Here is a 22,113-nt window from a genome sequence, read left to right on the forward strand (position 1 = left end):
ATTTGGCAAGTATTTGAAAAAAGTCAACTGAACTTTAACTTAGCATTTTATTGCCTCCTCACAGAATAGACCCAGAGGAGCTAGAGACATATAAACTTACTGATTTACAACATTCAAAATATTTTCTGTTTCTCTACAATGTATTTGTTTTTGCTTTAAGTCTTTCAAATTGTTACTTGACCCACAAGGACGTGCACTATAAATGCTTCCAAAACATGAGAATTGCTCTAGCTGATGTGGGGTGGGGGAATGATTGTAAAACTTCCTGAAGAGGACTCACTTTATTTATGTCCTTCTCTAGACTGTGAGCAACTTGAAAGTGGGGACTGTCCTACTTATCTTTGTCACTCTGCACCTACTTCAGACCTGGGATATGGTAGGTGCTCCAGAAAGGTTTTTTGAATGAATGTATGAGTGATTCATGGATGAGTGTTGAGAACTTGAACCGGGAGGTAATAAGAAGATAAAGAAAGGGTTGAGGAGGGAGAGCATTTATACAGCCTGGTGTCGCGGTCCAGCCGCGACAAGTCTGTTACGGGGTCCTCGAACAGGAAAAGGTATGGAATTAAATAAATGATAGGCAGAGAATTAAAGATATATACATAAAGATGGGTTCAGGAGGACCACACAGCAAGCAGTCTCTACTGCTCCTAAGCCAATGCAATGGAGGCCCCCAGAAGCACATCAGTCTTTATTCAGGGAAAAAACGTGGGCTATTAGCAATTCAGTTGTTTTCAAAACAACTCAAAAACAACCCCCACCATATCATTTAGATCTAACTTTACACCAATAAGAAACTAGCTTCCAGCCTCCTCTGAAGAACATGGGTGGGACAAGCAATAATCAGGTATAGCTCTTTGTTAACTGGGCAGGTGAGATAGGTGGTTAGGCCCAGCACCTGTCCCCTGGATATAAAAACACCCTGTTTATATTTTGATCCCCAACAGCCTGGGATGTATGGGAGTGTATGTGTGTGAGGACTGGTGGCAGTTAAGTGACACTGAGATAGTTGAATGGGGCAGGTGCGGTGGCAGAGACGGCTTCCAGGAGACTCTGTAGCCACATTGAGAAAAACAACATCTTCCATGCTACTGTGACAGCCAGTTTATCATTTCCACATTTTCTTTTATTTAGTTTTTAAAGGCCACACTAGTTCAAGCTTCATTAATAGGTCTCCTTTTGGCCCCTATATTAATTTATGTATATTAGAAAGCTGGCCAGCTGGCCTTTTGGGCCACCATGTAAGGCTGGCAGGCTCGGCACTCCACAATCTGGGGAGTGCCCTATACATGCAGTATGCTGGGAGGCAGCCCCGTCTTCCTTTGATCTCCCTGTATGTCTTATGGAATACATTTACAAATTTATAAACACTCTGAGAAGTGCATGTTGGAAGATACTTTTAACTATCTTTCCTCTTTACCCATTACATATACTTTAAGGTCTCGTGATTCTACCATTTTTCCTAGTTGTGAGAATCATAATGTAAAATAACAAACAAATAAACAAAAAAACCCCTGTGTTTGTGTGTGTGTGTTGCTTCCACATTCTAATTCTTGGTTATCAAAGGTTACTTACTTTGAACCATTCTAAATTGAATGAAGTTCTGATGTTGGCATGCTTGGGTTCATATCCTGGCTCCATCACTGTGTGAACTTATGCAAGCTACTTAGCTTCTCTGTACCAGTTTCCTAGCCATAAAACAGGAGTAATAAGAACTCCCACCTTAAAGGATTGATGCAAGGAATAATTAAAATAATCTATGTAGAGTGCTTAGCATAGTGATTGGAACATAGGGAGTATATTCATTGGTGGTAGCAATTAGGCTGGTAAAATTATTATTATTGCTAGTACTGGTCTTCCATGTTTGTCCTGCTAGGCAAAACTTCCTGAGCCCCAACAGCTGGGCCTGCCCATCCAGGGCCCACCCCTTTCCATTGGGCAGGCAGATATCCACGTTCTTCCCAGGCCATTCATCCCATGAGAGTTAGCGAGACCATCCCCACCTGTCGGTTGATATATCACAAACACACACACACACACACTTCCCTTTATTCCAGGCATTGTTAACAACGGTACTATAAACTTAAGATGTTGATAGGGCTTCTGTCCCTGTCTTTTTCCAGTCAAGTCTATTCAAACATAACATTGGATTTGAGAAGGAAATGGAAACTGTAAGATGTAGATACATTTCATGGTAACAGCAACAGAACCTTGGCAAGTAATAATGATTTTTGGTAAACATTGACCACCAGAAGGAGAGAGAAGTCAAGTTTTGTTGTTGTTTTGGTGGTTGTGGGTGTGTGCATGCGTCCAATTGTGAATGGGGTGGGGAACATGTTGGACCTAAAGAAGGACATGGAAAGCAATGACCAAGTTGGAGGTGGGAGTCTAGGGTCAGGTGAGCAATTAGGGAAAACCCACTGGCAAGTTGAAGACCAGGGTCCACTATTGAGTAGGACCAGAAGATCAGAACTTATTTTCTCATTTAATCATTTCTGCATTAAGTTGACCAATTGTGATTGAGCATGTGCTGGGATGTGTTAGATGCAGAGAGTCAGTAGAGAACAAGGGTCCCTAATATCATAGAGCCAATGGCCTAATGTCAACAAAACAACATTCTCAGTTAGAAGCTGTACCCTAGAAGTATGTGCAAAGCCTTATGAAGGGTACAGGGTGTGTGTAGCTTGATGAAATATTTTGGAGAAAATGTGGTGCTTTCTGGGAACAGCAGCAGATCAGTATGGCTGAAGTGCCTCTTTGGAGTAGAGGGAGATGAGGGTAGAGAGCTAAACAGGGCCAATCTCATGAAGTTCATAGGATCAAAGACTAAGGAATTTGTTCTTTATTTTGAGGGCACTCTGTAGTGGAAGACTCATCTCAAGGACTGGAATCCAGGAAGGGAAACTGGGGGACCATTTTCTGGAAAATGATACCACATATGAAGAAAACTCAGCTGATAATACTTACTGGCTGGTTGCTCCTCTCCTATGGTTGTCATGTGAGATGAAGGACAGTCCCTGCCGATAGTTGGTCATTCTCCAAAGAGAAGTGACCATCTTCAGCCCTAGCTAGCACCTCTCCCTCTTCAGACTGGACCTTGTGGCAGTCTGTATGTTGACTGTGTGTGAATTTTCATAAAGCCGTAAAGAAGAAAAGGAAACCTATCATTTATTAGCTTCCTGTAGCCATGTTCAAATTCCTAAACCTGCCCTTTAAGGTCATCCAACCTCTTGTACCCGAACTCATACTGCTTCTCTGCATGGATCCTCCCTCCTGGTCAAACGAGTCTTGGAACATGTCATGTAATCCCTGCTTTGGTGCCTCTGATCCTATCCTTCTGTAAAGACTTAGCCTTTCTCAGACTCAATTTTCTCATCCATAAATTGGGGATAATAATACCTTATTCAAGATGTTATAGGGATCATGTGTCTGAAAGTAATTAGCACAGTGCCTGGCATAAAAACATCACTTAACAAATGTGAGCAGTTGCCAGACTCAAGTTCTAGATCCCCCACATGTCACAAACTTCAATACTCAAATGTTTTCAGGGCTGGGAATGAGATGAATGGTGGGAACGGGAGCAAATTGGAAAGGGCATGCCCTGCTTTGAGGCAATGAACATGCAAAGAATAAAAAATGAGAAGGAACAAAGCAAAAATGAAAACAAACAGAAAAAAGATGTCTGGGACCTCATTTGGAAATTGCTTTGACGTTTGCCTCTTTACTTTAGACTGTAAATATCCCTTTATATGAAATTCTTTTCATCTACTATCTTGGCCACTTTTTCACTTACTTCATATTTTTTATGGCATTATTGATATTTTAATGTGAAGTTTTTGATTTTCAGAATTGTTATGATAATTAAGTCAAGTTACATATATACTGATCACAAAAATTAGGGGATCAGGGGACGTGCAGATACTCCAGTAGTTTCAGCCTTTTTTTTTGGTATAGTGCATTTTCATTAATGAAATAAAAGTTGGTTTTGCATGTCATTTGCATAATCGAACAACTTTCTTTGACTTGCCTTTTGCTTTTCTGATGTTCTTGTTTAATAAAAAAAAAAAATCAAATGTTTCTTTTTTTTATTGCTTCATATTCATTTTGAAATATTCTCTAATTTTTGTGAGCAGTGTATGAAGTGTCTAATGCCTGGCACATAAGTTTTAGCTTTATTGTTTCAGCATTATTATTAATGATAATGATGATCTTATAAGTCTCTTAAATTCAGAGACCAAGTCACTAAGAGTCCCAGGAATTTCTTTCCTGCTTGTTGACTTAATGAAGAACAACAGTGGCAATCAAGATAGTTACTACTATTGGGTTATTAACCACATGACAGAATCTGTTGATGATAACCCTTAAGGTAGACTCTATTAGTATCATATCTATTATAGAGATGAGGAAACTGAGGCATCAAAAAATAAATAACTAGACAAGTTATGCAGTTGGGATGTAGCAGAGTCAGGATTTGAACCAGTTGGGCTGGCCCCAACAGCTTACATACTAAACACTGTAATCACCCCAATCAACTTCTATTTATTCATCTTTTTGAAGGCCCGACTCACACGTTACTTCCTCTTCAACTTTCCATACCAAGTTAGTTGAGTTACTGCCTCATCTATATTCCCATAGCACTTTGAATATGTCTCCCCTAGAATAATGATCACATTGAGTTCGTATTTTTTTTTATGTGTGTGTTTATCTGTATGTGAGTTTCTTAAGAAAGAATCTGTAAATTACTCATATTTGATAGGCAAAAATACGTGTTGAGATTTAATTGAACTAGTAGGCCCTCAGTTAAATTTGATGTTGATGATGATGATGGCTGCAAGAGTTGGGACATGGTTGAATGGAAATTTCGAGTGATAAAAACCGTAGTGCTGAGGTATCAGATGTTTGTACTATAGGTTTTGTAATATTTTTGTTGTTCTTTTCCGAGTTGAGTTAGCTAAAATGACTCCTCTCTAAGCTGTCTCATTTAACCAGAGCCTCCAACTTCTTTTGGCTATCTGCCTTCTGCTTCACCCCTGTCACATTCACAGATGTGACAACCCTGTGAAAGCCACAGAAGAAACAAAAGATGTGCTGAAATCTATGCCACAAAGCAATAATAATTACTATTTCACCAGAGGTTATACACATGTTAAAAGAATGAATGAAGGAGTTTCAGCCCCACCCAAACATGAGCTAAGGATCCATATATTTTATTATAACAATGCCTTCCATTTGCATACTGCTTTAATTTATAATCGTCTTCCTTCCATTATTCCATCTGATTTTTATTTCAACAGCTCACTGGTGTAGGCAGAAGAAGCTCAAGGAAAGGGAGAGATTTGTGCAACATACATGGCCAGCGAAAGACGGAATTAGGTTGAGGACCAGTTTTCCACACAACATTTACATGACATGCCAGACAAGATGATCAGAATAACTAATTTGATATTGGGAGGTTCCTGTTCCCAGAGAATACAGATCTGGACTCTTATGGGCTATGATGATGAGGAAATTTTACAGGTGATGGAAAATGAAGACACTGAGGATTAAACCAAGGGACAACATGCTGGGTATCAAAATAAAAGATGTAGGACATGAGTTTGGGGTTAAGTGATATAGTGGGCAATGCTCATGTATGGAGACCAAAAAAAGAAGCTCTATCATAGAAAGATAGGATAACAAAATTTAAAATGTATTCTGCTTCAAAAGAAGAGAAGAGATGCATGCTTGAGGCTAGAGGAAGTTTCAGTCAGAATGAATTGCCTTGGTGAACTATATTACATTTCATGTTCATATGTGAGCTTTTAAAAAGCTCTTCTTTTTCCATGTTGTCATGACCTTACTAAGAGATGCATCAGATCCCTTGAGCCAGTGTGCTCCCTCTCAGTTCCCAGGTCCCACCCACACTGGGCTTACTGTCTGTTGTACAGGAATGTGGAAGACTCCAGAAGCAGGAAATAATTAGCATGCCTTCTTTGATGTTGGCATGTAAGCTTGCTTTGCACTTCCTTATGCCTGGTCCCTCTCATTCCTGCAGACTCTGGGGCCTGGTCTTTGAGCTCATCTTGTGGACCATTCTCCTGGTCTCAGGGGCCAAGCTTGCTCTGATTCTTCACTTGTTCTGACTCCCGTTTGTCTGTTGACTTCTCCTCTCCCTACTACTGAGCACAGGGCTCAAGCTAACCTGCTCTGGCCCATGGCCACACCTGCTTGCTGCCAGCTGACTGGTGCTGACAGGGGTCTCCGATATACAGCTCCTTTCTCAAGAATGTCTGACCATACCAGAAAGTGTCTGAAGTATGGTGTCATCTGCTCTATTGGGGGAATATCTACAGATAGGTTCATGTTCATAAAGATGCAGCTCACGTCCATGAGCTCTTGCTGGTGTGACAGAAGGGGTGGTGGTGAGGGAAGGAGGGAGAGAGAGAAAGACAAAGGAGAGAGAGAGAGAGATACTGAGAGAGAGACTTAGTTCCAGGCTTTTGAAAATGAAAAACAAGGCAGAGACATAGGAAATTCCAAACTACAGCAGAAGACACTGCAGTTTGGGCAGCTGAATCCCATTAAAATATCATGAGAAACTCTGTGTTCCTGCCATTGTGATGAGGAGGAGAAACCCTCTGAGGGTTTCACAAAGAAAGCATTTTGTGACCAGAAGGCTTAAAGTTCTATAAAATCTCATGCAAATGGAAACCATTTGATTGGCACCCAGAAAATACTTGAAGAACACTTTAGTATAGCCCTCACCTACAGGGTCCCCAAAGGGACATTCCATTCCCCCCAGCCAGGGAGCATCTGCCGGAGGAAGTCAAAGCCAGGCGCACCCCCCACCAGCTGAGGCAAGACCAAAAAGTCTTTGTGTGCAAGGAGTGCAGAGAAAGCTGTCCTTATAGTCATGGCCTGTCATTTTAAAAATCATTCCATGTTGATAGATAACGTAGAATCACTTATTGGCCTTAATTCTTTTCCTCCAAATCTTTACTTTCGACTGTCTTTGGATCATAAAATTAAAATTTAAGCTATAATTTAAAATTAAATTAAATAATAAATCAAAATTAAATTTTCCATCATTCTCAGCAATAAGAAAGAATTAATAAAAATGTTCCTGGTAGCTGCTTTGAGTGACTGATGAGACATCATCTCTCTAGGCACAAAAGAGATATTTTCATAGGCTTTGGAGCATGATGAAAAAGACCAGATTTAACTCATAAAAAAGGCAACGGGCTCATATTTTATTTTCATGATACAAAATGCATGTAGATCTCAAAGAAAAAGAGACCTTTTTTTTAGAGTAGTTTTAAAGGCTCTGTGAATATTTATATTTTATTTTTGCACAGACCTTGTTCTATGTTTAGAATATTTTGGACAAATAAACTCCAGGGAACATCCAGAAGACAGATTTAGACAGAGCAGTGAGGGGGAACCTTCCGCACTTCTTAGTCTGCATAGATGAAGGCTGAAGGAAGAAAGAACTGTTGTTTACAAACCATAAATGCTAGGGCAAGTTGAGCTTTGATAGGACCTCCCTTGATAGGTCCTTCCTTAGAGATTAATCAAAGACAGCTTTCACTAAAATAACAAAAGCATGAAGTCACACTGTGGCCATTAATTCTATGGAAATTGTTGCCCAAAGAGATGTTTCAACTAGAAAAGAAAAATATAGGTTGAAGAAGATGATGAGTTTAATAATAACTTAGTATCGTGGGATTCTGGGGATGGTTCACAGAAAGAAAACTTGTTTTCCAAACTATTATTCCTAGTTGTCATTTTAAGGTCGGGCTACTTGGTTAGAGAGACAGCCAGGCCTGTGGTTTGACCCATAAATGGTGATTCTTTGGTTTATGAGAATTTAGGAGAACAAGGGTCTCGGCAAGTGGTCGAGCCCCTCCACTTTGCCTCCTGTAAGATAAGGGGGTCCACATTCCTGAATTGAATAACTTGGGTATAGAAAATACATGGCACGGGGCTTTCTCCATGGTCATAACTTGAATACAAAAGACCAGTGAGAGGCTGGCCCAGAGGCAGCGTGGGAATTCAGTATGCCACCAGAATTTCATTTACTGCAGCTTGTGCCTCATGTACAATTTCATCCTGTGGCCTCCCTGAGGTTTGGCTTCTCACAATACTTACTTTCTTATAAAGTACTTGAGATAAATAGCAAACTGATGACAAAGGAAAGTATTCCTGGAATATCGGTTTCACCTCAAGACATTTCCTCTGTCCCTGTGCAACATTGCTTCTTCCCTGCTCTCTTTCCCTCCTCCCCCCTTGCCTTATTCAGGCATGGGGGTGGTGAACAACACAGCACGACACTGGCCTGAGATAATTCTGAAGTTCCATCAGAATGCCAACACTGGGTCACCTCACTGGTTTGTAGCACCTGCTTTCTTTCCAGTGAGTGACTAGTTATGGGCCCCAGCAAGGGCGTGGGAAGGCACCAACCAAGAACACAGTGAGTGAGGTCAGGTAACCAATAACCCCTCTCTGTACTCCCATAGTCTATCTTGGTTAGAAGCCTACCCATTGAATTATGAAGAACAACTGAATCTTCCTCAGAAATGAAAAAGGGAAACAACCTTATCTGTATATCCCAGATGTGTGCATTATAAAAGTGAGGGGTATAGATTCCCTTCTCTTAGATGCTTTAAAAAAAAATGTGTTGACATGGTTTCAAGTGTCCCATTCAATATAACACCCTCTACACGCCACATCGTGTCCCCCATGCCCCATGCAAAGTCTCTTTCTACCCTCATTTCCCCCTTTTGCCCCCCTCCCCCTACCTTTATCCCACCTTCCCATCTGGCTATTGCTACCCTGTTGTCTGTATATATCTGTTATGTATCCATGTTTCTGGCTAATCCCGTCACCATCTTTGATCCAGTACCCTCTTCCCTCTGACAGCTGTCCATCTGTTCCCTGTGACTCTGCCTCTGCTTCCATTTTGTTCCTCGGTTTATTGTGTTCATTAGTGGCCACATGTAAGTGAATTTTTCTCTACCTGGCCTATTTCATTTTGCATATTGGTTTTAGAAGAATCATATAAAATAAGAATATAAAGAAAATCAGTTTTCTCTCTCTCTCCAAAATTTACTATTAAAATTTCACATGGGTACATAAGCCTCTTTCTCTTTGAGTGTGTACTGAAATAACACAAAAGAACTCGTCTGAGGGGAGAGCACAAGCTCAGCTGGTGGGAAGGAGAAACACTTTGAGATGGTTCCCTCGGCAGCCTCGGTGCTCTGAGCGCAACGCCGCTCTCTTCCCAACCACCTTTGGCATTTGCTTTTAATAAGTCTCTACAAAATAAACAACTCAACAAAGGACCTCAGAACTGTGTTTTGGACCAGCAAAATAAGTACAGATTTCCAGATGGTTCTCATTTTTCTATGTCACTAATTTAAACTTAGTAATTTCTTGTTTATTGGACATTTATTTAATCCTAATGTTTTACATACCTCTCATCCAAAACCTTCCTCCCCATCTCTCTGTCCCTTCTGTTGCCAAACAATCTATGGGGTGATTTGTCATAAATGGAATTGGACCTTTCCAGCATAGTCTCTTACAGAAATATTTAAATTTATGCCAAAATGAGATTGCATAATGATATATAACTTTTTTATCTATTTATATTAGCGTTAATATTAAAAGGTAAGGAAATTCCCTTCTTCTGAAATCTTTAAAAATTAAATACATGCTTTTTTTTTTTTTTTTTTTTTTTTGTAAATTGAATAGAGGTTAAAGGGGTAAATGAGCTTTAAAGGGCCTGTCAGGTCCTGCAGATGCCTGCGCTTGGGTTACAGCTGGCCTTTCGGATTTTGCTCCAAAGGCTGCTGGGTGTCAGAGGAACTATTAGCAGACACTATTCTGTGCCTTTCTTGCACTACACATGGGCTATAGATGATGGATTTTCATGCTTTATCATGTCCTTTTTTCCACCTGACCCCACTCTGAGGTCCCAGCAGTGTCCAAGAAACCAGAAGAGCAGAGAACAGGAAATGAACAACAACCACAAATCTTCATGGAAAATATAATGTAACAGCGGTGGACCATGCAAGGGAAAGACACTTGATCTCTTCCCTATGTGCTTGTCGTTTTGTTTTTGTTTTCTTTTTTGTTTTTTTTTTTAAAATTAATTTTACAGAGAGAGGAGGGTGAAGGGATGAGAAGTAGTTGTGCTTCACTGGAGCTGTCCATTGCTGCCTTGTCATGTGTGTCTCCACTGGGCAAGCCCAGGGTTTCTAGCCAGCGACATCAGCATTCCAGGTCAGCGCTCTATCCACTGCATCACCACAGGCCAGACTTATGTGCTTGTTTTTAATGGGATAAGGTCTGATGTGACATTATTGAATTTACAATTCTACTAATAAAATTATTTTGAATCATAGTGAATATTTATTAAGCTCGTCACCGTGCTGAGTGCTTCTGGATTCTCTTCATTATTTTTACAACACTAACAAGTAGATTATATCTATTATTGCCATTGTTAAAATGAGGAAACTGAGTCTTAGAGACCCTGATACCTACTTGCTTAAGAAATATACATGCTATAGAGAATAAACCATGCTCATCTCTGCAAATGAAAGGTATTTGAAGCAAAGGCATTTTGCAGGTAGCATTTAGCAATCATTTTAGAAGGACAACATCCTTATGTATATTCTTTTTAGGTTTAACAGATAATTCATAGGTATTCCCAGGGTTACACCAAATCATAGAAAAATTGGAGGTGAAATGGCTGCTAGGCTGGCTTCCAGAATTGGAGATACTGGGTATTGTAGAGACCACACACATAGTTAAACACTACAAGAAAACAAGAGCTCATTTTGGACAACACAATTTTTTGCAAATGACTTCAGAGTTGACAATTCAATACCTCTAGACCAGGGGTCCCCAAACTACGGCCCACGGGCCACATGCGGCCCCCTGAGGCCATTTATCTGGCCCCCGCCGCACTTCTGGAAGGGGCACCTCTTTCATAGGTGGTCAGTGGAGGAGCATAGTTCCCATTGAAATACTGGTCAGTTTGTTGATTTAAATTTACTTGTTTGTTATTTTAAATATTGTATTTCTTCCCGTTTTGTTTTTTTACTTTAAAATAAGATATGTTCAGTGTGCGTAGAGATTTGTTCATAGTGTTTTTTGTAGTCTGGCCCTCCAACGGTCTGAGGGATGGTGAACTGGCCCCCTGTGTAAAAAGTTTGGGGACCCCTGCTCTAGACCATATAAAAATGTTCATTTCACTTGCGAAGAAAATGTTTTGTGGATATTAGATTTAAAAGGCAACCGTCTTAGAAATTGGACACCCTTTTATAGATGTGTCTTCTCTAGCTACAGAAGACTTCCTTCTCAAAGTTAAAAAGCAATTCACCAGTTAATTAATTCACACCTTCTACTGAATACCCAGTTTTGAGGGAGTCCCATATGAGGTTTGCATTTAAGTTGTCATAAAGACAATATGTTTGCAATGAAGTACAATTTTGTGAAATAAACCTTAGCTCGCTAAGAGGAATGGGTAAACCTGCAGGAAGGAGAAAAAGGGCAGGGGAGAAAAGAAAGGAAGAAGAAACATCAAATCATCAGCTCCCATCAATCCCTAGGAGACATTGTTTTTGTTCCTTTGGTCCATGAAGACTCTAAAACAGTGGTTCTCCAATTTGTGTGTGCATCAGAGTCATCCACAAAACACAAGGGAGGACCTGAGAACTTGCATTTCTAACAAGTTCCTGGGTGGTGCTGATGCTGTTGGTCTGGGGACTACACTCAGAACAACTTTTCTAAAATAATTGGATATTCTGTTGGACCTTTGCCAGTTTACATTCTAGATATTTGCCTAAAACTGACACCATCTTTGGATTTTCTAAACTTGCGTTCTTTTGAAACCAGGTTTACAGGTTCACGTTTACTGCTTCTTACTTGATGAAATTCAGTATGTTTCCAACCAGAAGAAGTTTCATGAGACAAAAAGATAGATGGGAAGACTGTTAAGAAAAAGAGAAGAGGCAATCAAGAAAGGAAATATAAATGACTCTATCATAATTAATATTAACTCTTGGACAGAGAAAACACCATTATCCCAACAATGTATGAGTTGTATTTTCTATATCTTTTTTTATTAGCAACTTAAATTTGCAGAGGAAGAGGATGCAATTGGATCAACATAGGGACTACTAAAAAAAGAAATTCCACATTTTAGCAGTAAATCCTATTGAATAGAAAGTGACAATAATATCAGAGTTACAACTAAGTATTCTAAACAACCTTAATTCATGTTTATTTTGACCCAAGAATTGCTTGCCTAAATTAAGGCACTATTTTGAGTAACCAAAGCATAAATTTTTTTTTTTTGTATTGCAAAGTCTGCCTCGTAATGCAATGAAATAATCTGTTTGTTTGATAATTTATTTCTTTTCTTTTCTGTTTTTTTTTTCTTTTTTTTGATTACCAAATAATGTGGGAAATTACAAGGATAATAAAGAAGTGTCTGAGAGGCACATATGTGTGGTGTTTGTGAGGACAAGAACTATGGAGACAGGGCTTTTTTAGTAAAACCACTTACTTAGTATTTTACCAGTATTTCCAAGTAAAGAAGTAAATACAATGTGTTTGTTTGTTTGTTAGGGAATCAGTTCATGTCAGAGCTGGCCCTTTCACCTCAGCCTTTGGATTCCCCATCACATCCAGCTCAGTGGACTTAGGGATCTGTAGAGGTAATGTTTTCATTCTTCTTCACCTTCCGTTGGTGCTGGCCAATTCACACCCAACACCAGGCTCTCATCCAGGCACATTCGTAGGCAGCCTGGTAAACATGCCCAGCAGTTCTGGCTTTACAGCCTGCTCTTGGTGGTATAGTGATCGTTTCTGGTATGTGCCACTTCTCGGCCACCCCATCCTCACTTCCATATAGGGACAAACAGAGTAGTCAGTCATTTCTGGAGCCTTAACACTTGCTCCATTTCTCCTCCTACAGCACCCATTTCTGGATTCAAACTGATTGCAAGCTCATGCTTCTGCTTACTCTAATGTAACCTAGAGAGTTCTGACTTGTAAATGCAAAAATAATGTGAGCTTGACCTTCTTTAAGCCTACCATTCTCTTAATGCCTAAATCAATGGAAAGTTTCCTGCAGACAAGAGTTGGCTTAGAAAGTTTCTCAAAGTCAAGGCTTGTCAAGGACCACGCCACCTCCATTGACTAAATACATCCTACACTATTTTTATTCTAGAAAAGCTATTTTGCTAAGTACTTTCTTCTTAAGTTTTAATGGCAAGCCAGTGCTTCTCAGCTCAGCATGGCAAGGTGCCCATGGATTTGAACTTGCAAGCTTACCTGGGCTAGAAATTCAGGAACTTCAAGACAGTAAACTCATTTCTAGTACAACTATGTATTATATTTGTGTGTCCACAAAGGCTATTCTCTTTTTCCTTTATTGAAAAAAAATTGTCAACTGCAAACACTGAGTTTTGAGGTTTGCATGAAAGAAATATCAGATATGGTTTCTGCCCTGCAAGTGTTTACAATAAAGTCTGAACGCAAGACCTGCATATGTGAAATAATTAGAAACAATGAAAGAATGGATCAAGTTAAGCATGAACTATGCAGTACGGGCCATACAGAGAATTGGGGACAGCTTTAGGAAGGAAGGGATTGAGGTCAAAATTCAAAGATACATATGATTTGTATAAAAAGATGGGTGGTCTTTCTCCGCATATTACTTAGAAAGTGAATGTACTAGTTTATACAGTTTTTTATACCACTCACTAAATAAGTGTCTAAATGTCTCAAACTGATAACCAGTGGACCATAGAACTTTTTTATTTCATCATCACTTTCAATGTTTTAAAACAAATTTGAATTAGCAGCCAACATTAATAGGTTTGAAGTTGTTACAGTAAAAATGTGATTTTTGTTTTCTCTTTAGAAAAATTGGGCAGTTGTTCAAAAACTGGCCTATATTTCTGCATTATAATGATAAACTGTAGCTGAGTAAAACCTACCACTGTTGAATGAAGCATTAGCTAGCCAGGCTCCACCCCCTACACCAATCACTATTGCTTTTCCCACCTAACCTGCTTTGCTCATGTACATCATCTAGGTGGCCCTTGTGGGCATCTGAATTTGTAATCCCTGTTGTACATTAACAGGGCCTCGTGCACAGGGGACAAAGGATTTTGCCCTCCCAGCCTCCTTTCTGCAGGATAAAGTAACTCACAACCGGAGGACACTTTAAAAAATATTGTTCCCTGCCCTGGCCGGTTGGCTCAGCGGTAGAGCGTGGGCCTAGCGTGCGGAGGACCCGGGTTCAATTCCCGGCCAGGGCACACAGGAGAAGCGCCCATTTGCTTCTCCACCCCTCCGCCGCGCTTTCCTCTCTGTCTCTCTCTTCCCCTCCCGCAGCCAAGGCTCCATTGGAGCAAAGATGGCCCGGGCGCTGGGGATGGCTCTGTGGCCTCTGCCTCAGGCGCTAGAGTAGCTCTGGTCACAACATGGCGACGCCCAGGATGGGCAGAGCATCGCCCCCTGGTGGGCAGAGCATCGCCCCTGGTGGGCGTGCCGGGTGGGTCCTGGTCGGGCGCGTGCGGGGAGTCTGTCTGACTGTCTCTCCCCGTTTCCAGCTTCAGAAAAATGAAAAAAAACAAACAAAACAAAACAAAAAAACAAAAAATATTGTTCCCAGTCTAGAGAGGAAAATATCAGGAACCACGCATGCAGAGTTGTGCTTTGATTCTACAGGTGCACTGGTGATCATGACTCAAAATGCATGTGCAACAGTGGGGATTGGCCGGCTCTGTGTGTGTACAAAGGATGTTGCTCCATTAACTCTTGAATTTTGAATGATCTATCGGATAAGTTGAGGTTAGTCTATATATTTATAAAATTTACCTATTTTACAAAGATTTTTATTCCAACAGAGTTGTTCTCAAATCTACCTATAAAGTAGTCCTGTGGATCCTTATAAAGGATGAGTATTTATTATGCACAATCAATTCCTTAGAGTCTGCTCTGAGGAAGTGTATGGAGTATTCAAATGATCTGGCAGTACAAGCAGCATGTGTTAGATTTGGAATGAGTTTCACGCTCATATTGGAACAGTCATTCATTTGTTCATTCAGCCAGCGCAAATGTATGTATTTAGCCTAGAGGGCTTTGTTTTGGTCCTTCCATCAACCAACTCTTGAACTTGGGCAGATACACTAACCTCTCCTGGTTTTGGTTCTTCAGACGATAGAGTCATATTAAATTATCTCTAAGTTCCCTAAAGTTGGAACATGACATGTTTTCAGACAAAGGTGCCTGGAGTAAAGGGAGCCAAATTTGTTCTGACGTAGGCATTGATCTGTGGTCCTTTGACTTTGGATATCTCTGGGCAGCCTGGTCAGTGGGCAGGCAGATGCAGGGCTAACACTCAGCTTACAGCCACCAGTAAGGCTACTCTGTTTTTTTACATCTTGCTTCCCTTATGACTGGTCCTGCAATTCATCTATATATTTGTGGGGCTTTCTGGCTGTTAAATATTTCATCACTGCTGCTCATGATCCCCTAAGAAGTCTCCATTCTCTTTTCAGTTCTAATCTTCTCTTGCTGGTTTAAAGGATGAGGTTTACCTTCTCTGTTCAGGGTCATTGGAAGAGAAGAGGAGCTGACTTGTAACAAGCCTTAAGATGGAAAAGTTGTAGAAAACACTGCATAAAATATTTGAGTTTGTCACTGTTTTAAGAAAAAGAAAAGTGAGTTCTGTGCTTTTTCTTTTCAAAGTTTACTTTATCTTAACAAAGCATAGACAGAGGTTCTATTGTAAAATAGAGTTGGGAAAGAGACTATGAGAGGAGAGGGTACTTTATTGAACAAGAGTCCGGGGATGTGGTAGCTGACTGTAACTGAATTAGCCTGTTTTTGTTTGTTTTTTGTGTGACAGAGACAGAGAGAGAGACAGAGAGAGGGACAGATAGGGACAGACAAACAGGAAGGGAGAGAGATAAGAAGCATCAATTCTTCATTGAAGCATCTTATTGTTCACTTACTGCTTTCTCACATGTGCCTTGACAGGGGCTACAGCAGAGTGAGTGACCCCTTGCTCAAGCTAGTGACCTTGGGCTCAAGCCAGCTACCATGGGGTCATGTCTGTGATCCCACACTCAAGCTGGTGACCTCAGGGCTTTGAACCTGGGTCCTCTGTGTCTCAGTCTAACACTCCATCCACTGTGCCACCACCTGGTCAGGCTGAATCAGCCTGTTACTTAGAGCAGAAGTCAGCCCCTTAAGAACCAGGGGACGTGTTGGCAGTGCCACCCCACTTGGTCTTGCGGGCCTTTTCTTTTACTCTTATTTTTTTCAAAAGTAATAAATTTTAATATATTCAAAACATAAATGATAACATTCAATTATAATTACAATATATTTAAAACATATGTAAATCCCCCAAATTTCCATCAACCATTATACAGTTAAGATTTTGATGTAAATACTTCCAGCTAATATAAACATGTATATTATGTACAGTTTTTAAAAATGGGATTGGGCCTGACCTGTGGTGGCGCAGTGGATAAAGCGTCAACCTGGAAATGCTGAGGTCACCGGTTAGAAACCCTGGGCTTGCCCGGTCAAGGCACATATGGGAGTTGATGCTTTCTGCTCCTCCCCCACTTCTCTCTCATTCCCTCTCTCTCTCTCTCTCCTTTAAAATGAATAAATAAATAAATAATTTTAAAAATGGGATTGTACCAGAAATATTCATATATATGCATATATATTACATGCATATATTATATATGTCATATGCATCCTATATATACATATATACCATATTGTATACACACATGCATACTGTATAGGGACATATATACATATGTATACATATTATAGGTACAAATACACATATATACATACAAGTACTTATTTGTAAACTCTATTTCACTTTATATGTTATAAAAGTTTTTCTAGTCCAGTAAATATGCAGCTTCAGGTAATTGTAATGACTATATATCTATAATTCCCCATTATATTGACATATAATTTACTTAATCAGTACTCTATAATTGGACATTTTAACTTTTTTTTTTTCCTATTGTTAATATAATGTGCTTAGGGAAAAAAGATTTTTTAAAGCCGCTGGCAGAATTCCACAAGGCACAAGAGACAAAAATGAATTCTCTTCCATGATAAAGGAGCAGCCCGTTCCAAGGTCCTGGGGACAGTCTGAAAAGAAGGGCTTCTGGGGAGGAGCCGAGGAGCAGAGGGCCGGAGATAAGGCGGGCAGCAGCATGTCAGAGGAAAAGAAGTCTCTAAGAAAGTTCCAAGGACTTTTAAAACCAGCGCATATCTAATATTCAGCTATTCATTGTGCCATATTGTGAGGTAACTAGACACAAAAGGGTAGGATGAACTATAGAAGTAAAATAAGGAATTCTGTGCTATTAGGCATAGTAAGAAGTGTATAGGAGATGTTACCTTTCCAAGAATCTTTGGCGGTGAGGGATGCCAAGCTGACGGAAGTAATTCTATTGACATACTACAGTTAGAATGGCTTCAGGAGCCTGCAGGTTGGGATACACCCAGACAGCTTACACAACACTGATATGAAAATCTTTGCATGGTTGTTGACTAAATTTGAATTTAGAAGTGAATTTTAAATTTTCAAATTAGAAGTAAAATTTATATACTTTTCTAGATCCTTCTCTCTCCTACTCCTTTTTCTTGGTCATTTTCTCTTCTTTTTGTTTTCTCCTTTCTTTTAGCAAAAATAAAATATCTTGTCATTAGGGGATCCATTCATATTGTACAAAATTCAAAAGATACAAAAGGCCTGACTAGGTGGTGGTGCAGTGGATAGACTGTCGGACTGGGACGCAGAGGATCCAGGTTCAAAATCCCGAGGTCACTGGCTTGAGCGTGGGCTCATCCGGCTTGAATGCGAGCTCACTAGCTTGAGCGCGGGATCATAGATGTGACCACATGGTCACTGGCTTGAAGCCCAAGGTTGCTGGCTTGAGCCCAAGGTTGCTGGCTTGAGCAAGGGGTCACTCGCTCTGCTGTAGTGTCTGTCCCCCGCCCCCATCAAGACACATATGAGAAAGCAATCAATGAACAACTAAGGAGACTAAGGAGCTGCAACAAAGAATTGATGCTTCTCATCTCTCTCCCTTCCTGTCGGTCGGTCCCTATCTGTCCCTCTCTCTGTCTCTGTCACACACACACACACAAAGATACAAAAGAACACGAAGACTAGAGAAAATCATGCCCACTTAAACCTACCAGTGACCACTTACTCCTAATTAGTCACTGAAAGTTATCTAGTTGTACATTCTTCCAGGTGTTCCAAGCATATACAACATGATTGAAGATCTGTCCCCTTTGTTTCCACAAATGGTAGTATATTCTACAAAGAGTCTGTTGTTGCTTTTTCACGTAGCATACCTCAGTGATAATTGTTTTGTATTAGTGCACATAGAGCTGGCCAATGACTGTATTTGCAATCCAGTACAAATAAATATAACTTATCTACTCAGATCCTTTTTAATGAAAAATATGGTTGTTTCCTTTTTGATATTTTTTTTTTGGTGGGGGGAAACAAACAATTCTATAATAGTCTTGGATAGAAGTCTCTTGATTATGTGAAAATATATCTATCTGATAGATATTTAAAAATGAAATTTCTGAGTCACATTTTTGATATTGATAAATTTTGATATTGATAAATTTTCCTCCAAAGAGGATATTCTAATTTGCATATCAACTACAAATATATGAGAGTATTTCTTTTCTTACATTGTAGTCAAAATAGTGTTAATTTTTAATCTTTACTTATTTGATAACTGAAATTTTCTATCCCATTTTAATTTGCATTTTCTTATTATAAGTGAAATATACTATGTTTAAAAGGCCCTTAATTCTCATTTATTTGTTCATTTTTATATTTTATTTCTTCCTTTAGATTCATAGGTGTTTTTTATATAGTATAGAAACGAAGACCTTTTATTATATAATGTGAAGCAAACATTTTTCCTAAGTTACCTTTTAACCTTGTTTAGGTATATTTAATTTAGGTAGAAATTTTGATTTTTGAGTAATTGAATTTACTGAACTTTTCTTTTATGCCTTTTTCTCTTTTTATTTTTGGGTAGGGAACATTAGTTTTACCTGTCAAGAATTTTTACAAAAAAATCTATTCAGATTTTCCCAGTACCTTTATGGTTATGTCTTTTACATCTGAATCTTTGGATCCATCTGGAACTATTTTGGTATACTCTTCTGCTTTTCTTCATGTTCCCTGTCTTTTTTAGGCTTATGCAAGTTGCCAGGGAGTTGTAATAGGCTAGGCACAGCCCTTTCCACTGTGGCAGACTTCTGTCCTGAGAGGCCCTCATAGAGAACTAGCTGCTCCGAGTTTGGTCTGAAGGCCGTATGGAACACGGAGACTGCAGGGACCAGACTGGAAATGTGACAGCCCCAAGAGTCTCCATGCAGTTCCCCCGAGAAGAATTCAAGGGCTACTGGTTTTAAGTGTGAAAATGAAATGTCTGGATTTCTGAGTCAATTCTTCAAGCTCTATTGCTTAACCATTTTCTCTTAGAATTTCTTCTGTATCTGGACAGAGGACAGAATATGTGGGGAAAAAAGGTGAGATAAAAGAGAAAACAGTTTGGACATATTATTGGAAAGCTGTGTGTCTTAAAAGAGACAGTTGAAGAATTGTCCTGGAATAGATGCCCTTAAAGACATTTACTTTACGGTTTTACCAGCTTTCCAATCAGGAAATGGACTATTTCAATACAGATGTATCATGTGCATTAATATTTATAAGTCTAACACCATTAATAAAAGATGTTGAAGAAATATAATATAATGTAGCATTATCACAAATATATTTTTGATAACTTAGAGGTAGCACATTTTAGAAAAGAGTATTTTTGTTCAGTTTGAAAGTTCAGGAAACTTGGTAGAGGAAGGAAGGAGTGAGCCGTTAGTGTGGGTACTGCCTTGTATTAAATCTAGGCAAGTTACTTGACTCTCAAGCAGGGGAGACTAAAGTCAGTTTGGCAAATAGTAGAGCGTGTCCATACCAAGAACCAGTGGCTAACATAGAGAACTTTTTTCTTTCTTTCTTTCTTTCTTTCTTTCTTTCTTTCTTTCTTTCTTTCTTTCTCTTTCTTTCTTTCTTTCTTTCTTTCTTTCTTTCTTTCTTTCTTTCTTTCTTTCTTTCTTTCTTTCTTTCTTTCTTCTTTTTTTGTGACAGAGACAGAGAGAGTAAGAGAGAGGGACTGATAGGGACAGACAGACAGGAAGGGAGAGAGATGAGAAGTATCAATTCTTCATTGTGGCTCCTTAGTTGTTCATTGATTGCTTTCTCATATGTGCCTTGACCATGGGGCTACAGCAGACCGAGTGACTCCGTGCTTGAGCCAGCGACCTTGGGCTCAAGCTGGTGAGCTTTGCTCAAACCAGATGAGCCCGCACTCAAGCTGGCGACCTCGGGGTCCTGAACTTGGGTCCTTGGCATCCCAGTCCAAAGCTCTATCCACTGTGATACCGCCTGGTCAGGCTAACATAGGGAATTTTAAACTTATTTATATGACCCTCAGGAAGACATTAATTTTATGTTGTGATCCAGAATAATTTTCATCTATACAGTGTGGGGCAAAAGCAGATTTATCGTTGCAAGTATGTGAAGCACAGAGTTTATTCTTGTATTATTATTTATTAATTATTATATTATTTCCCATTTTTAAAAATTGACTTTATTGGAGTGATAATGATTAACAAAATTATATAAATTTCAGGTGCACAATTCTATAACACATCATCTATACACTGTATTGTATGTTCACTACCCAAGACAAGTCTCTGTCCATCACAATTTATTCCCCCCCATAACCTTCTCCACCTCCCCTGACCCTGGCAATCACCACTGTTGTCCATGTCCATTAGTGTTTTCTCTTGCATTATGTTTCATATGAACAACTGTAAGCCTACCTTTGCCACACCCTGTACATTCAAGACTGAAATTGAAGTTCCATGAAACAGTACTAACCACTACTAACCCATTCTGATAATGCCTATTTTATTCTCCTCTATACCATTCTGTCTCTTCTTAAAACTGTTGGTCAAAACACACTAAATGGATTTGCCATCCCTTTGATCCTCAATTTGAAGAATACTAGGCCAAAGGAAAATGAACATTTACCTATCCAGTCACACAAACTTAGGTATCTAATCATTGTTCCATAAAATTTTTTTTCTCATAATTCATATAAATATAATTTACAAATACTTGTACAATATATAAATGTCATATATTTTCACCTAAATTTAAATTCAGTGCATTTGAGAGCATTTCCTCTGTAGAACCCAGATAATTATTTACAATGAACTAAAATTCAGAACCTATGTCAAATATAACATCCACATGATTACATCATAGCAACAGTGGTTACAACTTACGAATGACTGATTTTCAGACCAACTGGACTACAAGCAAATTCAACCACAGAGAACTTAACAATGCTTCCATCAGCTGATGATCATATACAGTTATTTGTTCATATCGGTGACCAAAACTTAGAAACTAAATCTTAGCAGTCACTCAGATCAACTAAAATTTGATTTTTCCTTGACTAATATCTACATATAAGCTAATATTTTGCTTATTTAAAAAGATGTTTATCAGAAGAGAGAATGTGACACAGAAAAATTAGCCATGTTAGACCTGGTAATGAAACGTGCCTCACTCATGACTTTTGTTTCAGGCCTTGCCACTTCCGGAGCTGTCACTGCTGCCTGAGACTCCCCTCCCTGCATTGTTAAACACAGGGGGGTTGGGCTAGGTCCTCAGGGTCCCTTCCTGCAATGGCATTCTCTGGTTCTTGGTGATTCTTTCTAACAAAACATGCAGAATCACCACTACCACCAACCCCCCCCCCCCCCAAAAAAAAACCCCTGCAACTCTGTCCATTTCTGAAGACTGAAAACAAGCATGGTTTTGTTTCTTTCTAAATATTAAAACTCCCCAACTACCTTTGAGCAGGAAGCCTAGAGTATATACCTCACCCCATGCTTTCTTGGACCTGGTGGGCTAATCTGGGCTTGTTACAGCAGCAGCTTGATGCCTAATAGAGTCCAACTACA

Source organism: Saccopteryx leptura, chromosome 6 (assembly GCF_036850995.1).
Source record: "Saccopteryx leptura isolate mSacLep1 chromosome 6, mSacLep1_pri_phased_curated, whole genome shotgun sequence".
Lineage (NCBI taxonomy): Eukaryota > Metazoa > Chordata > Mammalia > Chiroptera > Emballonuridae > Saccopteryx > Saccopteryx leptura.